Source organism: Giraffa tippelskirchi, chromosome 4 (genome assembly GCF_054371585.1).
Source record: "Giraffa tippelskirchi isolate mGirTip1 chromosome 4, T2T-mGirTip1v1.2.pri, whole genome shotgun sequence".
NCBI classification, from domain to species: domain Eukaryota; kingdom Metazoa; phylum Chordata; class Mammalia; order Artiodactyla; family Giraffidae; genus Giraffa; species Giraffa tippelskirchi.
Window position 1 is genome coordinate 140,098,718 of NC_137278.1, and position 16,987 is coordinate 140,115,704.

Genomic DNA, 16,987 nt, shown 5'->3' on the forward strand with positions numbered 1-16,987 from the left:
GAACAATAAGGCTTCTGGAAAGATTAAGGACACACTGTTGTTCCTCACTGTTCACAAATTAGAGGAGAGTTTATCTCAAAATTTTTTTTGATTGTGGCCTTTGTCTAACAAAGTAGACACTAAGAAGATTCACAGAAGATATACAAAGTTTTGACATAATTATATATTTGCATATATCCTCAGGTTAGACTGAAAGGGACAGAAATAAAACAAAATAAAATATGAATTTTTGATCTCCAAAGTTCTACTTGGTGGAAGCAGGCGAAAAAAACTACTTGGCTGCAACTATGTTCTAACTTTCATGGAAAATGAAGAATTACTCAGAGCCAGAAAGTGGAGATGATAGCTATAAAGAATCATTCCTAGATCTTGAGACTTAATCATGGAACTTTGGAATTTGGAAGTTATGGACCAGTGAATCCTTTATGCTTCCCATTTCCCCCCATTTTTTGAACAGGAATGTCTATATCAGTTATCTAATACCTGTGATACCACTCTATATTGGATGTGTGGGGAGCAGATAATTTGCCTCTCTAGTTTCACAGATGGAGAAGGCAATGGCAACCCACTCCAGTACTCTTGCCTGGAAAATCCCATGGACAGAGGAGCCTTGTAGGCTGCAGTCCATGGGGTCGCTGGGAGTAGAACACGACTGAGCAACTTTACTTTCACTTTTCACTTTTCACTTTCATGCATTGGAGAAGGAAATGGCAACCCACTCCAGTGTTCTTGCCTGGAGAATCCCAGGGACGGGGGAGCCTGGTGGGCTGCCGTCTATGGGGTCGCACAGAGTCAGACACGACTGAAGCGACTTAACAGCAGCAGTTTCATATATCTACATATTAAGAGGAATCACACTCAATAAGCTGTGTTTAAGGATTTATAGTAGAGGAGATTCACCTATATGTAGATTTGATTTAGATGATGAGATTCTGAATGGCTTTGAAAGACTTGGGACTTTGAGAGAGGTGAGTGTATTTTGCTTGTGGGAGTAATGTGAATAAAACTTATATCCAGAGAGTGGACTAGGGTGGTTACAGACATTCCTTGGGGGAGGTGGAATGTATTTTATCTCCCCTTGGGTGTGGGCTGGATGTACTAATTCACTTATAATGGGTAGAATATGGCAGAACTGATGCTATACCACTCAAATTAGGTCATAGAAGACTATGGATTCTGATTCCGGTGTGTCTCTCTCTGTCTCTCTCTCTTAGGTCACTTCCTCTGGGAGAAGTCAGCCACTACATCATGAAGTCACTCAGGCAACCTGTAGTGAAGACCACTTGTGAAGAAGTTAAGTGCTTGGTCATCAGTCAGTGAGGAACTAAAGACTGCCAACAACTGTGTGAGTGACACTGTAAGCAAAAATCTCTCTAGTTAAGCCTCCAGGTGAGACTATAGCCTTGGCCAACAGCTTGACTGCAATCTAAAGAGACCTCAAGCCAGAATCAGTCAGGTAAAATGGTGCCAGATTCCTGACCTACAGAAACAGTGAGACAATAATGCTTGCAGTTGGAAGCTGCTACTTTTTGGATCAATTCATTATTTAATAATAATAATAATAATAATAATAAGCAATACACTTGCTGAGTATTGAGTGCAGCACTTTACCAGCATCATCTTTTAGGATTTGAAATAGCTCTGTTGGAATTCCATCACCTCCATTAGCTTTGTTCACAGTAATGCTTCCTAAGGCCCACTTGACTTCACACTCCAGGATGTCTGGCTCTAGAGGAGAAAACACCATTGTGGTTATCTGGGTCATTAAGATCTTTTTTGTACAATTCTGTGTATTCTTGTCACCTCTTCTTAATCTTCTGCTTCTGTAGTTCCTTACCATTTCTGTCCTTTATTGTGTCCATCTTTGCATGAAATGTTCCCTTGGTATCTCTAATTTTCTTGAAGAGATCTCTAGTTTTTCCCATTCTATTGTTTTCCTTTATTTCTTTGCATTGTTCACTTGAGGTTTTCTTATCTCTCCTTGCTCTTCTTTGGAATTTTGCATTCAATTGGGTATGTCTTTTCCTTTCTCCTTTTCCTTTTGCTTCTCTTCTTTTTTCAGCTATTTGTAAGACCTCCTCAGACAACCATTTTGCCTTGTTGCATTTCTTTTTCTTGGTAATGGTTTTGGTCACTGCCTCCCATACAATGTTATGAACCTCCATCCATAGTTCTTCAGGCACTCTGTCTATCAGATCTAATTCCTTGAATCTATTTGTCACTTCTACTGCGTGATCATGAGGGATTTGATTTAGGTCATACCTGAATGGCCTAGTGGTTTTCCCTACATTTTTCAATTTAAGTCTGATTTTTGCAATAACCACCTCCTGATATGAACCGCAGTCATCTCCCGGTCTTGTTTTTGCTAACTGCATACAGCTTTTCCATCTTTGGCTGCAAAGTATATAATCAATGACCTTTGGAAGCCCACTTTTCTTTTTTAATTATGAGTAGGCATACCACTATTCAGTTTTCCAAATATGTACTTTATACAACTGATCGGTTTACATAGCAGCTAAAAATAGCCATGACAATGAAGTAAGCCATTTAAATAAATCTAATATGTTCATGCACTTATCTAACAATTATTAACCTCAGACCAATTATAGTATTCAAAAGTAAATAACTGTTACATAACCATTACGTGGGCTTCCCCGGTGGCACAGGGGTAAAGAGTCTGCCTGCCAATACAGGAAACACAGGAGATTTGGGTTCTATCCTTGGATTGGGAAGATCCCCTGGAGTAGGAAATGGAAACCTGCTCCAGTACTATTGCCTGGAAAATTCCAAGGACGGAGGAGCCTGACTGGCTACTGTCCATGGAGCTGCAAAGAGTCAGACATGACTGAGCATAGGAGCAACCATTACTTATGCTAGGTTCTGTATACAACTGCAAGAATCTAGCGTGATTTTAAAAAGAGGGGAAAATTCTACTTACTATATGGTGCACGCATCCTCAGTCACGTCCAATTCCTTGCAACCCTATGGATTGTAGCCCTCCAGGCTCCGCTGTCCACGGGATTCTCCAGTCAAGAATACTGGAGTGGGTTGTCCTTTCCTCCTCCAGGGGATCTTCCCAACCTAGGGATAGAACCTGTGTCTCCTGCATGGTCAGGTGGATTCTTTACTACTGGGTCACCTGGGAAGCCACACTTACTATATGGTAAATCCTATCAGTTAGGATAAGCACTCAGTGAAGAGACCAAAAAGCAGAGATGAAAGGATTTAGTGATTTCATTCCCCAGTTACTTGAGGTAGTGAAACCACTGTCGTAGTATTATCACAGTGAATATATGACGCCTAGGGAACTTCAGGCCCTCAATACATCTTTCTGAATGAATAAGTGAATTTTGAATGAATGCATACAGCATATGCTATTGGAATTCAGTGACTAAGCGCATTGCCTTGATTTTGTTTACAGGCTAACCCTAAACTTAAAGGGATTCTTCTACACAATCTGGACTATCTTATCATGTGGATTGATATTAAAGCCACAGCTAATAACATTTTCTTTGCAATTCTTGTAGCTCCATTAGGAACTTTACTGAAAGAAATGGCTGGTAAAGGATAAGGTTCCAGTGTTCCTGGATTTCCTGACCATGTACCATTACTCATACAACTGTTTAGTAGGTGATAGATCCCTTTCTTGGTGATTTCTAGAATGATTAGGATTTACACAAAGGGAGAACATTCTGGAAGGAATAATGGTGTGAGCATAGATCCAATGAGAGAAACACACAGAATATTTTGGGAATAAGGAGGCTTTCAGTGCAGTGTATTTCAAATAGCTTTTTGAGAACCACTGGCAAGCTGCGCCATCTAGTAAGTGCCATATAATCAGTTTTTCAAATAAAATATTGAAATAGAATAGAATAAAGAATCAAAGAGCATTACAGAAAATAGGAGTAGGTCTTGTTTGAATAATATTTAAGTTGTGGATGTATGATGCATCTTTGCATACTGAGTCCCTTCCTTCTTTGGGTCATGATCAAAATAGTTTGAAAACCACTGTCCTAGGGGAGTGTCAGCAGAAGCCACTGGAGGATCCTGAATTATGGAACCAAATCTTTTATTTTACTCTTTAATGAAAGCAAATCCTTCAGGAGACATTCATGATTTAATTCATTTTTAAGTGTTAAATTCTCTGGAATTCTGATATTAGTACATTTATATGACCTAATTTTAACAAGAATTACAAAATATAGCTTTCTCTATGTTAGTGGATCAATAACATACAGCCAAACTATAATTTTCCTGCTTTTTTCATTTTATATATTCTCTCTAAAGCCCTGTGCTACTAAAAATATATATAATGTGGTTTGAAACAAACATCACTCCAGGGCTTCCTCATCTTCATCACTTGTTGGTTTTTGACCTTGACACTTATTCAATTAGAAATGACTGGCCCATCATGCACTCCTTTGCTAAAGTCAGACTTTTCACACCAGGGAGAAGGCTATTCAGTTAGTAAAGATTTTTCAGTGAACCAAGGGCTGAAAAAAAAAAAAAATCTTATAATGTTAGAGCTTATAAACTAGTGATAGGGGGAGGGGTCTATTTCCCAGACTCTACTTTTCCCCCAATATTATGACACTCAATGTGTTGACACTATCAAGAGGGTCCACAAATAATTTGCAGTCAAATAAATTGCTTCAAAATGCCCTAGACTGTGAGGTTATTTAATCTGTTTCCTGACGTGTGCCTCAAGTACATAAGATGGCTCAAGCTCTTCCTAGTTACCATGTCAATTCTCCCTTGGCCTCAGAACACAGGTGAGCAAAACGTCCATGTCACACATTGGCCATACAGTAAGTTGGGAGACAGAAGGACTTGTTAAGATTGTCAAGTACCATTCACAAATTTATGCCTGTGGAGTTGTTCCCCCTGGAAAGGAATCAAATAACTCATGCTTTTTGAAAATTGCTTATGACAGCTTTTCAGTCTGCTTTAGGCTGGCTTTCGGTGGTGATTTGTATTTTCATATACTGCTCATACATTAAGAAATTTACACCTGTCAGGTATTGACAGAGTGCCTCCATCCCTAACCATTTTGGGGGAGGGGGGCATTGCTTTGCTTCCAGATACTATCCATATAAGTTTCTATCAAGAGTGACGGTGACATAATAGGGGAAATCATAAGAAATATGAAGTATAGAAGTATGGAATTTTAATAAGAAACCAAGTCTATGGGCTTTTTGAAGGGATGAAAATTGCAGTAGTCCTAGGACATTTGAAATTGTACATCCAGTTATGGGCTGATAGTGGGAAGTGACCATAATTTTAGCTCCTACAGTGCAGAATTTGAAAAGTTTGTTCCTCAGCCCAATTAGAAGGATGTGTGTGGTCTGATCCCCTTGAATCATCACTTTGGAAATATGAAAAAAGTTTTCCCATTTTTGGCTCAAGAATTCTTTACAATCCCCAGGCTACTTCCTGGCGGCTCAGATGGTAAAGAATCTGCCTACAGTACAGGAGACCTAGGTTCAATCCCTGGATCGGGAAGATCCCCTGGAGAAGAGAATGGCAACCGACTCCAGAATTCTTGCCTGGGAAATCCTAAGAATGGAGGAGCCTGGTTGGTTACAGCCCGTGGGGTCACAAAGAGTCCGATATGGCTTAGCAACTAACACTTTCACTTTTACTTCATCAGGCAAAAATATGTATTTTTCTTAGAGAGTGTAGGGAACAATTCTTTGAGAAAATATCTTTGGCCCACTTCTTTCCACTTAAAGGGTCACAAGGGTTGTTTGGGAGTGGGGAACAAAACAAAACCATGACAAACAGCAGCTCAAATAACTTGGAAAATGAAATAGTGTAGCAAAAGCATCAATGCAAATATCCCAGTCTGCATACAATGAAGCAAAAATTAATATTCATTTTAACATAAAAAGTTACTTTTTATACTCATGAGCTTATAAATAATACTACAGCATCTCTTCTGAACAGCAATACTAATTATCCCTGCCCTGAAAGTCTAATAATGGCCAGATTATCAGTGCAAAAATCCAGTTTGTCCACTGTAAATTAACATTAACAATGTCACTGTCCTCAACTATAAAAAGGGCTTTAATCTCAGCCATCCAAGATTTACCATTCTTTCTTCTAACATATAAAGTGTTAAATTATTGGCTTATACCCATTCATGTATCTTATTTGACGAGTAGTCTGTCATTTACAGCATTATCAAACACAGGGTACAACTGAAATCTCACAGTGCATGAGACTGGATTATTTGTCCTCTAGTGTAATGCCAAATATCATGATCACACACAATGTTTTGGAGAAAGTGACAAAACCCAGAAGAACCCCAAAATAGAAATGTCTGATCTCACTTTCAGGTGGATGTCAGTTTCTGTCTGACTTCTGTGTGGCCAGCACAGAAAGCAATGGCAAAGGAGGACCTGATGGTCAATAATCTTCAGGTCACAGTCCATATGTATGGAATAGTGTATGGAAACTCGGCCCATGTGACATAACAGAAATAAAGTATCTCATTTGGCATTCAAATTGCTTTATTTCCAAAAAAAAATTGAGAGATTGAGAGGATTATACTTAATAATCTCTAAATTTCCTACAAATTAAGAAAAGCTGATTGAAATAAAAATCATAAACAGGGTAGAGTAGACGCTGGGCCGGGAACAGCAGATGTGGGTTTAAATCTCCCTTAACCATTAACTAGCCATGGAGTTTGGCCAAGTCACCTTGACTCTTAGTATCTCAGAAGGAAAAAATAAGAGGTGAAACTAAATATTTTCTAAGTTCTCTTTCATTTAAAAATTCTAGATTATCACAGAGGTGTAGTTGTATTTGTTTATCTATTTAACCATTATCTTTTGCTCCAAATTAGGACTGCATTTTGCTACATTTAAAATCCCAGAGAAAGTCTTTAAAAGATTTCTTTAATAAAACAAGATATATCTTCAGTCTTTTAAAAATTAATTTAGATTCACTGTGTGTAATTAGATGATGCCTCACTTAGGAGTGTTTTAATTATCTCATTTATATTATTATTTATATCAAATCATAGACCCTTCAAGTATACTGCATTTTAGACTTCAGAATTTTAAAAGTGGTGAAAATTCTTAGTATAAACAAAGTTATTTTTCCTCTATTTTTCATATAATTTTAAATATCTCCAGAGATATTTAACAATCCAACCATAACTGTCTACGGCTATGAATGTGCAATTATCTCAGCCATCTTAGCCAACTTTATGACAAGTTTAATCAGTGTCACTGATAAGCTATACCAAATCAGTACTGCTTACCACACAGATCCATACAGAGAGAAAAGTACGATTAGTACATGGAGAAGAAATAATATACAAAACAGTTCTTGCCTTTTACATGAAAGCTTCACCTGTTCATCTGCTCAGGTCAAAAACTTTGTAGATTCCTTGACTTTCTCCTCTCCCTCATACAACATCCAATCTCTCTGAAATTCTGTTTGCTCTGTCTCATAAATAGATCCATCATCTGTACTTCTCACCACCTCCATCAATGGCAATTGGTAAGTTCTCACCTAGATCATTTCAACAGTTTCCTAGATGTTCTCCTGCTTCCACCTTTTCCTGGAATCCATTCTCAAAAGAGCAATCAGAGTGGTAAAAGCTGAAGCAGATACACAGCAGGACTGCCCCAAATCTCCAATAATTTTCATCCCTTGACAATGACCTACCCTTCACCATTTGGTCCCTGTGACTTCTCTGTTGTTGTTGTTCAGCCTCTAAGTTGTATCCGACTCTTTGCAACCCCATAGACTACACCATGCCAGGTTTCCCTGTCCTTCACTATCTTCTCTGACTTCCTTTTTAATGTATTTCCCCTGTTCAGTATGCTCTAGACCATTATTCTTCAAATATGCCAAGTCTATGCCCAGTTTGCTTTACACTAATAGTTCCCTCTGCATGGAATATCCTTCCCCCAGACATACGCATGGGCGGGCCACTTGCTGCCTTCATTCCTGGCTCAAATGTTATCTTCTTATTTAATTGACTTCTCTTTTAAAAATACAATCCCTCTCCAAGCTTCCTATCCTCTTTGTTTTGACTTTTGTCATCACATTTCTTATTTTCGACTGTAGAAGATTATTTTGTTCATGGTCTGTCTCCCCCTGCCAAAATGTGCTTTTTATCTTTTAAATGCTGTAAGGTAAGTTTTATATTCCAGTCTGGCATCAAACAGGCACTACTGAATGAATGAATGAATCAATGTAAGATGAATAATGATGTCTAAAGCAATCAAGTGTATGTTGCATGATGAGAACAGCCCCCAGGCAGGATTTTAGATGCTTAGATGCATCACATCACCTTTAGCCTTCTTGAAACTTTTGGAGTTGAGTATTGCTATTACTTCTAGTACTAAATTGAGTTTGATATATGATTCTAATTCATAGTTGACAACTTAGCAGTCCCTGTTCTCTTTACCTTTATTATAAAATATTTTAGATGCTATGGAAAAGGCCTCCCCCAAGCCAAGAAATAAGAGACAACAGTTACAATAAGCAGTAGCTACTAATAGGATGAACTGTCTTTAGAAGTAGTCTACTCCAAGAACACAGGACAGAAGGGCCCCCTCCAAGACCAATTTTCCACATTAGAAAAGATAATTTTAACAATTAAAAATCATCTAGTATTAAATTCTCTCTGAAGACAGTATTAATTTCACCTACATTGAGTCTAAAAATAAGAAGTCTCCAAAAGAAGTTTTTAGTAATGTTAAATCTAGTCTTGTTGAAGGGATAAAAACATTGTCAGGAGCATGTTACTTCAGGGGTTAAGAGAATTGTTTATTCAGGTGTGAGTGGCACAGGAAATGCTTACCCTGTCTTTCCATAGCTTGGAAAAAAGATTCCTTACTACAGTGCTCAATGTGAAACTGATATTAATAACTTAAAATTCTGATTCTTCCATCAGCCTGAAATGCTGTTTATTAAGGGACCCTCCCAGGATGTACTTGATAATCAGAAATTGAGTACTTTATTTCATGAAAAGGTTTTTCCATGCATCTTCAATATTCTTCAGAAAATAAAGTTATACCTTGGTGTATATATCAGTTTTTTTTTAAAGCTGAGCTAGCATTAATCAGCTCAAAGTATCCCAATATGTTCTAAGCAAAAATGAAAATCTATGAGGAGATATTTACCTATTATAACATAATAAATATTATAATATAAACATGTAAACAGTAACAGCAAATACTGATAAAAGAACAGTTAATCCATGTGAAGAGAGAAAATTCTACAGAGAGGGATTATCTGAGCTGATCTTGAAAGAGAAGGAATTTTCTTAGATCCTTTTGGGCTCCAGTGTTTTCTTAAATATGTACTTGTTAATCACGAAAACTCAGTGTGACTTGGTGCTTATGAATGTATTCTGAACAGTCACAAGTATTTCAGTGGGCACTTTAATCATAACATATAAAGTGTTTATTTCTATCAGCTAACTAGTTTAAAATGTTCAGCTTATCACACTGCTTTTCAGATACCATTTTTCTGCCTTTTTCCCCTATAGTGCTTCCACAGAACAGCTTTGCTGGAGTCATTTCCTTGGCAGAAGGGAAGAAAATTTCTGGAGTATCCACATGGCAAAAGCTGAATAAACATTGTGTTCCAAATTTCCCAGCTAGGTGCCAAAAGTCCTCATTTGGTGCTCTAAAGAGCAGAAGGGCACAGAAGGTTCTGTTTGGTTGGCCTTGCACATCTGAGGACTGGAAGGCATAATCAGGTGCCTGAGGAGTCAAATTTGAGGCTAATGCATTAGACTCAATGAGTTTCAATATCACAACATTAAAAAGGAATTTACTTAGGTTGCACTTAAGTGAATATATTGTGCTCATTTATTATCTTTCTGGAGGCACCCCAATGAGGAGGGATGTGAAGAAAAGGTTATAAATCTTCTGTTGTTGTTGTTGTTTACAAAATGACAACTGATGAAACAAGATGAGTTTCATTCAATATCAGTACAAATGCATTTGTTAGCAAAGGAATTGTGTACTTTTAATATTCTTTAGTGTTAGCCTTTTCTTAACATGCTTTTATGACATAAATGAAGATATGCATTAAAAAGCCATTGTAGAAAACATTTATTGTTGCTGTTGTTCAGTCACCAAGTCGTTTCCGACTCTTTGTGACCCCATGGACTTCAACACTCCAGGCTTCCCTGTCCTTCACCATTTCCTGGAGTTTATCCAATTTCATGTCCATTGAATCAGTAGAAAACATTGTCTTATTAAAAAAACCACACAGTACATGTATACCTAAATTTTCCCATCTTTTGGCCCAGTCTTCAAAAAATCTGCCAAATTGTACAATAGAAAAAGTACACCATTATAAAATAAAGAGACCCTGATACTCTCTATATGAAGTTACCAAGTAATTTAGAGTCTCACAATTTTCTGTATAAGAGCTAAGCCTAACTTATAAGGTAGGTGCCCAAGAAGACTCAGGTTTTGGTGGGAATATATGCTGGCCTTTAGTGACTATTTGACAAATGAATGAAAGGCATGAATGAAAGAAACTTCTGTTTCAGCAAAACTCAATGAGCTACTCTTTCTTGAATTTGCAATTCAGTACTTCATTTGCCCATTTGCTTCTGCCATTCTTTAGTTCAATGCATAGTAGATTAGAGTACGGACTTGGGAGGATCTACCACTAACTAGCTGTGTGATCATGATCAGGTTGTTTAACTTCTCTGGGTCTTAAATCATATCATTTGTGAAAGAGAGATAGCTATATTAAGTGAGTGAGTACATGTAAAGCATTGAGATCTGGCTTATTTTAAAATGGCTTTAAAAAAGCAAAGATAAGGATTCTGAAATTAGATTTAAAATAAATAAGAATCCAATTATACATTGTTTATAGGGGACTGGAATGCAAAAGTAGGAAGTCAGGAAACACCTGGAGTAACAGGCAAGTTTGGCCTTGGAATACAGAGTGAAGTAGGGCAAAGGCTAACAGAGTTTTGCCAAGAGAACACACTGGTCATAGCAAACACCCTCTTCCAACAACACAAGAGAAGACTCTACACGTGGACATCACCAGATGGTCAACACCGAAATCAGATTGATTATATTCTTTGCAGCCAAAGATGGAGAAGCTCTATACAGTCAGCAAAAACAAGACCGGGAGCAGACTGTGGCTCAGATCATGAACCCCTTATTGCCAAATTCAGACTGAAATTGAAGAAAGTAGGGAAAACCACTAGACCATTCAGGTATGACCTAAATCAAATCCCTTATGGTTATACAGTGGAAGTGAGAAATAGATTTAAGGGACTAGATCTGACAGACAGAGTGCCTGAAGAACTATGAATGGAGGTTCATGACATCGTACAGGAGACAGGGATCAAGACCATCCCCATGGAAAAGAAATGCAAAAAAGCAAAATGGCTGTCTGAGGAGGCCTTACAAATAGCTGTGGAAAGACGGGAAGTGAAAAGCAAAGGAGAAAAGGAAAGATATTCCTATTTGAATGCAGAGTTCCAAAGAATAGCAAGGAGAGATAAGAAAGCCTTCCCCAGTGATCAATGCAAAGAAACAGAGGAAAACAATAGAATGGGAAAGACTAGAGATCTCTTCAAGAAAATTAGAGATACCAAGGGAACATTTCATGCAAAGACGGGCTCAATAAAGGACCAAAATGGTAGGGACCTAACAGAAGCAGAAGATATTAAGAAGAGGTGGCAAGAATACACAGAAGAATTGAACAAAAAATTTCTTCACACCCCAGATAACCACAATGGTGTGATCACTCACCTAGCGCGAGACATCCTGGAACACGAAGTCAAGTGGGCCTTAGGGAGCATCACTTCAAACAAAGCTAGTGAAGGCGATGAATTCCAGTTGAGCTATTTCATATCCTGAAAGATGATGCTGTGAAAGTGCTGCACGCAATATGCCAGCAAATTTGGAAAACTCAGCAGTGGCCACAGGACTGGAAAAGGTCAGTTTTCTTTCCAATTGCAAAGAAAAGCAATGCCAAAGAATGCTTGAACTACCGCACAATTGCACTCATCTCACATGCTAGTAAAATAATGCTTAAAAATCTCCAAGCCAGGCTTCAGCAATACATGAACTGTGAACTTCCAGATGTTCAAGCTGGTTTTAGAAAAGGCAGAGGAACCAGAGATCAAATTGCCAACATCGGCTGGATTATCGAAAAAGCAAGAGAATTCCAGAAGAACATCTATTTCTGCTTTATTGATTATGCCAAAGCCTTTGACTGTGTGGATCACAATAAACTTTGGAAAATTCTGAAAGAGATGGGAATACCAGACCACCTGACCTGCCTCTTGAGAAATCTGTATGCAGATCAGGAAGCAACAGTTAGAACTGGACATGGAACAACAGACTGGTTCCAAATAGGGAAAGGAGTACATCAAGTCTGTATATTGTCACCCTGCTTATTTAACTTAAATGCAGAGTACATCATGAGAAACGCTGGGCTGGAGGAAGTACAAGCTGGAATCAAGATTGCTGGGAGAAATATCAATAACCTCAGATATGCAGATGACACCACCCTTATGGCAGAAAGTGAAGAACTAAAGAGCCTCTTTAGTTGATGAAAGTGAAAGAGCAGAGTGAAAAAGTTGGCTTAAAGCTCAATGTTCAGAAAGCTAAGATCATGGCATCTGGTCCCATCACTTCATGGCAAATAGATGGGGAAACAGTGGAAACAGTTTCAGACTTTATTTTTTGGGGCTCCAAAATCGCTGAAGGTGGTGATTGCAGCCATGAAATTAAAAGACGCTACTCCTTGGAAGGAAGGTTATAACCAACCTAGATAGCATATTAAAAAGCAGAGACATGACTTTGCCAACAAAGGTCCATCTAGTCAAGGCTATGGTTTTTCCTGTAGTCATTTACGGATGTGAGATTTGGACTGTGAAGAAAGCTGAGTGCAGAAGAATTGATGCTTTTGAACTGTGGTGTTGGAGAAGACTCTTGAGAGTCCCTTGGACTGCAAGGAGATCCAACCAGTCCATCCTAAAGGAGATCAGCCTTGGGTGTTCACTGGAATGACTGATGTTGAAGCTGAAACTCCAATACTTTGGCCACTTCATGCAAAGAGTTGTCTCCCTGGAAAAGACCCTGATGCTGGGAAGGATTGGGGGCAGGAGGAGAAGGGGACGACATAGGATGAGATGGCTGGATGGCATCACCAACTCGATGGACATGAGTTTGGGTGGACTCCGGGAGTTGGTGATGCACAGGGAGGCCTGGCGTGCTGTGATTCATAGGGTCGCAATGAATCAGACACGACTGAGCGAATGAACTGAACTGATACACTGTTTAAAAGATATAGACTTAAAGACTCAATTATATAAGAAGTGTGACTGAAAAGGAAATAAAGAGATATGTGTAAAATAAAAACTGAAAGGTAACTGATATAACAATATTGATTGCAAACAAAATAGACTTTAAAGTAAAGGATAAGCAAAAAAGAGCTATTTGATGTATAAATGAAATGAACAGGTAAGAGTAAAAGGTAACCATATTGATCATATGTGTACTTAACTGCATCTAAGGGCATTGCAAGGAAGAATGAATAAATGCAAAATCATGTAAAAATGTATCATAGCATTCTAAGAAACTGAAAACACAAAAAGGTAGTGTGACTAATATAAAGTAGATTTATACAATTAACAACCTTGATCTACCATGTATGTTGTGGGGAAAGAGCAAATTAGCCGAGATGGTATATTCAGACTCTCACCCCACATTTTGTAAACGATTATGTAACAGCTAAGATTATTTTAGCACTGCTAAATGCTAAACACATTTAGCACATGTGTACCATGAAGTACTCACTTGATCATAGGCTACTTTGTGCAGTAAGCCTGTAAGAGCTTCACCATGAAAGCTCTGGCTGCTGCTGCATTGGGGCTACATTGGAGCGACATCATGGTTATATTATATGAGCTTATATTGTGGCTGCTTCTACAGCTCCTCGAGTCTCCTTCCAGCCTCTTAGCTCACACCTTGCCTATCCTGGGTTCAGCAAGCAGTGTGGACAGTGTGAACAGGATCAGCAATACACGTGCTCAATTTTTCAGTCATGTCTGATTATTTGTGACCCCATGGACTATAGCCTGCCAGGCTCCTCTGTCCATGGGATTTTCCAGGCAAGAAGACTGAATTGGGTGGCCACTTTCTTTTCCATATCTACCATATGTGTGTGTATATCAGTGCTGTGTAAGTATGTATGTGTATATGTATGAAAATATATGTATACTATATATACATATATTATATTCGCAAACATATATTTATGTACATGAGTGAGAGGGGAAAAAGAAATAAACTTGTACCACCAAATTATAGAAATGTTATTTTAAAACTTGCTAAAAAATCACAAATATTGGGTAATTAAGGAAATATCAGTGAATATAGAATAATGAACAGAGCACACACCATGTTTTTTTGACAAAAATGCAACAAATTTGAATAGGTGAGGGCACAATTCATAAACATGAGACATTAAAAACATGCCTCTAAAAAATTCATGATGAAGGAACAATTATCTTCCCAACCCAGGGATTGAACCCAGGTCTCCAGCATTGCGGGCAGATTCTTTACCAGCTGAGCCACAGGGAAGTCCACAAAAGTTATAGATATTTGCTTGTCATAGCACTGATGATTCTGTATATTAAAATGTGGTATGCAGATAATGTAGTAAATAAAAGAAAATATATAGTCTAAAAGGTATATGTGTAAATCAGGAAAAAAGGGAAGATTAATATGTGTAGTATTTAACTTATGAATTGAGGACAACACTAAACCTCAAAAAAGTAGAATTAGGGAAAAAAATAAAGTGTAGAAATTACTGAAATAGAAAACAAAAAAAGATTACCAGTATTCAATAAAAACAATATATAGAGACTAACAAAGAAGACAAACTGTTGACAGTATTGGACTAGTAAAAAAAAAAAATATAGGCAGAATGGTAGAAAGGAAGATGAAGACATTTCTACATGTAGTTAATATAGTAGTTATTTTACAAATACCAGTTCAGTATAGACACTGTAAATAGTCGACATTTTCTTGAAAAAAGGAAAATATGAGTCCCTTAGATTTGCTTAACAGCAAATAGAAATTTGACTATGACTAAAAAAATGAAAAAATCAAATCAGTAGGGAGGAAAAACCCCTCAAAAATCACCAGCCCCAATTTTAATTAAGAACTGTTTTCTTCATCTCTAACATACTAGTACAAGAAATGAATCAATAGTCTAGTACAATCTGATTCCAAAAACAAGTGTGGACATGCATAAAAAGTTGTACATTATGAACAAGTAATATTTACCCTTGGAATGCAAAATTGATTTAACATTAGAATGATCTTTTAACAGAATTTCCTCTATTAGTAAGTTAATATTGTAAAACCACATGCTAATTTCAATGGATAATAAAAGTTTTTAAATTTTATAAAGTCAACATTTATTTACTTTGAAAATCTTTTGATAAAGGAAAAAATATGAGTTCCTCAGCTGTGAAAATATATAGCACATATTCTTAGAATCAGTATTGAAAACAGAGCTTTTTCTTTAAAATCAAGAATAAGAGAGGGATGTTTGTCATTACATTTTGTAATTGTAATGTATTTAAGACTGCTCTAGAAGCCTCAGCCAGTACAGTAAAAAGGAAAAAAAAAATACATGAGGTAAAGGAACTGGAAAGGGAGAAAGAAAATCTCATTATGTGCAGACAGTATAATAATTGAAGAAGAAGTCCAAAAGAGCTTATAAAGTCACAGATTATTAAAAGATTTCAGCAAATTCATTGTACATAAAATGAATTCATGAAAATTATGCAGTGACTTGTGTTTGAATTCTGGTTTCTATAGGTACATGCTATTTTATTCATGTGATTTCTGAGTATTTAACATAAACTCTTTGAACATGGATTCCTAACCTGAAATACCAAGATAATTCTACTTTCCTTCAGGGTTGTGAAGATAAAATGAAGCACTGTTTATAGTATCTAGAAACATTATTTTCCCTTCCCTATAAAGTTCATATCATAGGCCACAATGAAAGAAGTCATTAGATTACTCAATACCCTTTTCATATGGCATGTTAATAATTGTCTAATTACAAGAAAATAATTATCTCTGCAGAAAATTTTCTCCTAATAGAAAGTGAATACAATATGAGTCATACTTTCTGGCAGAGACATTAATACTTAAAAATGGTTAGGTGGCTTTCTTCAAAGTCAAAAAAGAAAGTTACCTGAGAGATTGGTTCTGTAAATTGGATCTGGAGTAATCTCTCTCAGTTATACAAATATACACCAGCTGATTTTTATGTCCCAGAAAAATATTCAGGAAAATGGGGGCTTTACATTCTGGACAAGAGGAGCCTCTTGCCCTCACCTGTATTGCCAGTCACAGGAGGGAAAATGAGAAATTACAGATGCACCTGGATGGAATAGGTAAAGATCTCACTTTCTTTTTTAAAGATTAATATTAAAATTTTTTGAATGGATTGAGATAATGCAACTGAAATCTGCAGACAATAAAGATGCCAAAGGTCTTTAAGGAAAACTTACAGGTAAGGAAAGAGAGAAGGCTGGACTGGGCCCTGTGCTCAACTTCAAGGTGGTTTTGCACTGAGTTCTTTGAATAATAATTATAATACCCAGTAGGTGGCGCCAGTGGTAAAGAACCCGCCTGCCAATGCAGGAGACACAGGAGACGCCGGTTCCATCCCTGGGTCAGGAAGGTTCCCTGAAGAAAATGGCAACCCACTCTTCTTACCTGGAGAATCCCATGGATAGAGGAGCCTGGCGGGCTACAATCCACAGAGTCTCAAAGAGTCCGACACGACTGAAGCGACTTAGCACACTTCCTCTGTTCTAAGTGTGTGTGTGTTTGTGTGTGTGTGTGTGAGAGAGAGAGAGAGGAATAACTCAGCTCACTCAGTCATGTCCAACTCTTTTCAACCCTATGGACTGTAGTCCACCAGGCTCCTCTAAACCGCACTAAATACT

At 37.5% G+C, this 16,987-nt stretch overlaps 1 protein-coding gene and 1 long non-coding RNA gene across 3 annotated transcripts in view; one reads left to right on the top strand and one right to left on the bottom strand.

Annotated features, from left to right (window-relative positions):
• Positions 1-16,987, bottom strand: part of PDZRN4 (PDZ domain containing ring finger 4) — a 401,102-nt gene that overhangs the window by 196,208 nt on the left and 187,907 nt on the right. The gene's annotated exons all lie outside the window — the stretch shown is intronic.
• Positions 1,218-10,081, top strand: LOC145544609 (uncharacterized). Its single transcript, XR_014081486.1, has 2 exons — positions 1,218-1,345; positions 9,512-10,081. It is a non-coding gene; the product is annotated as an uncharacterized LOC145544609 (long non-coding RNA).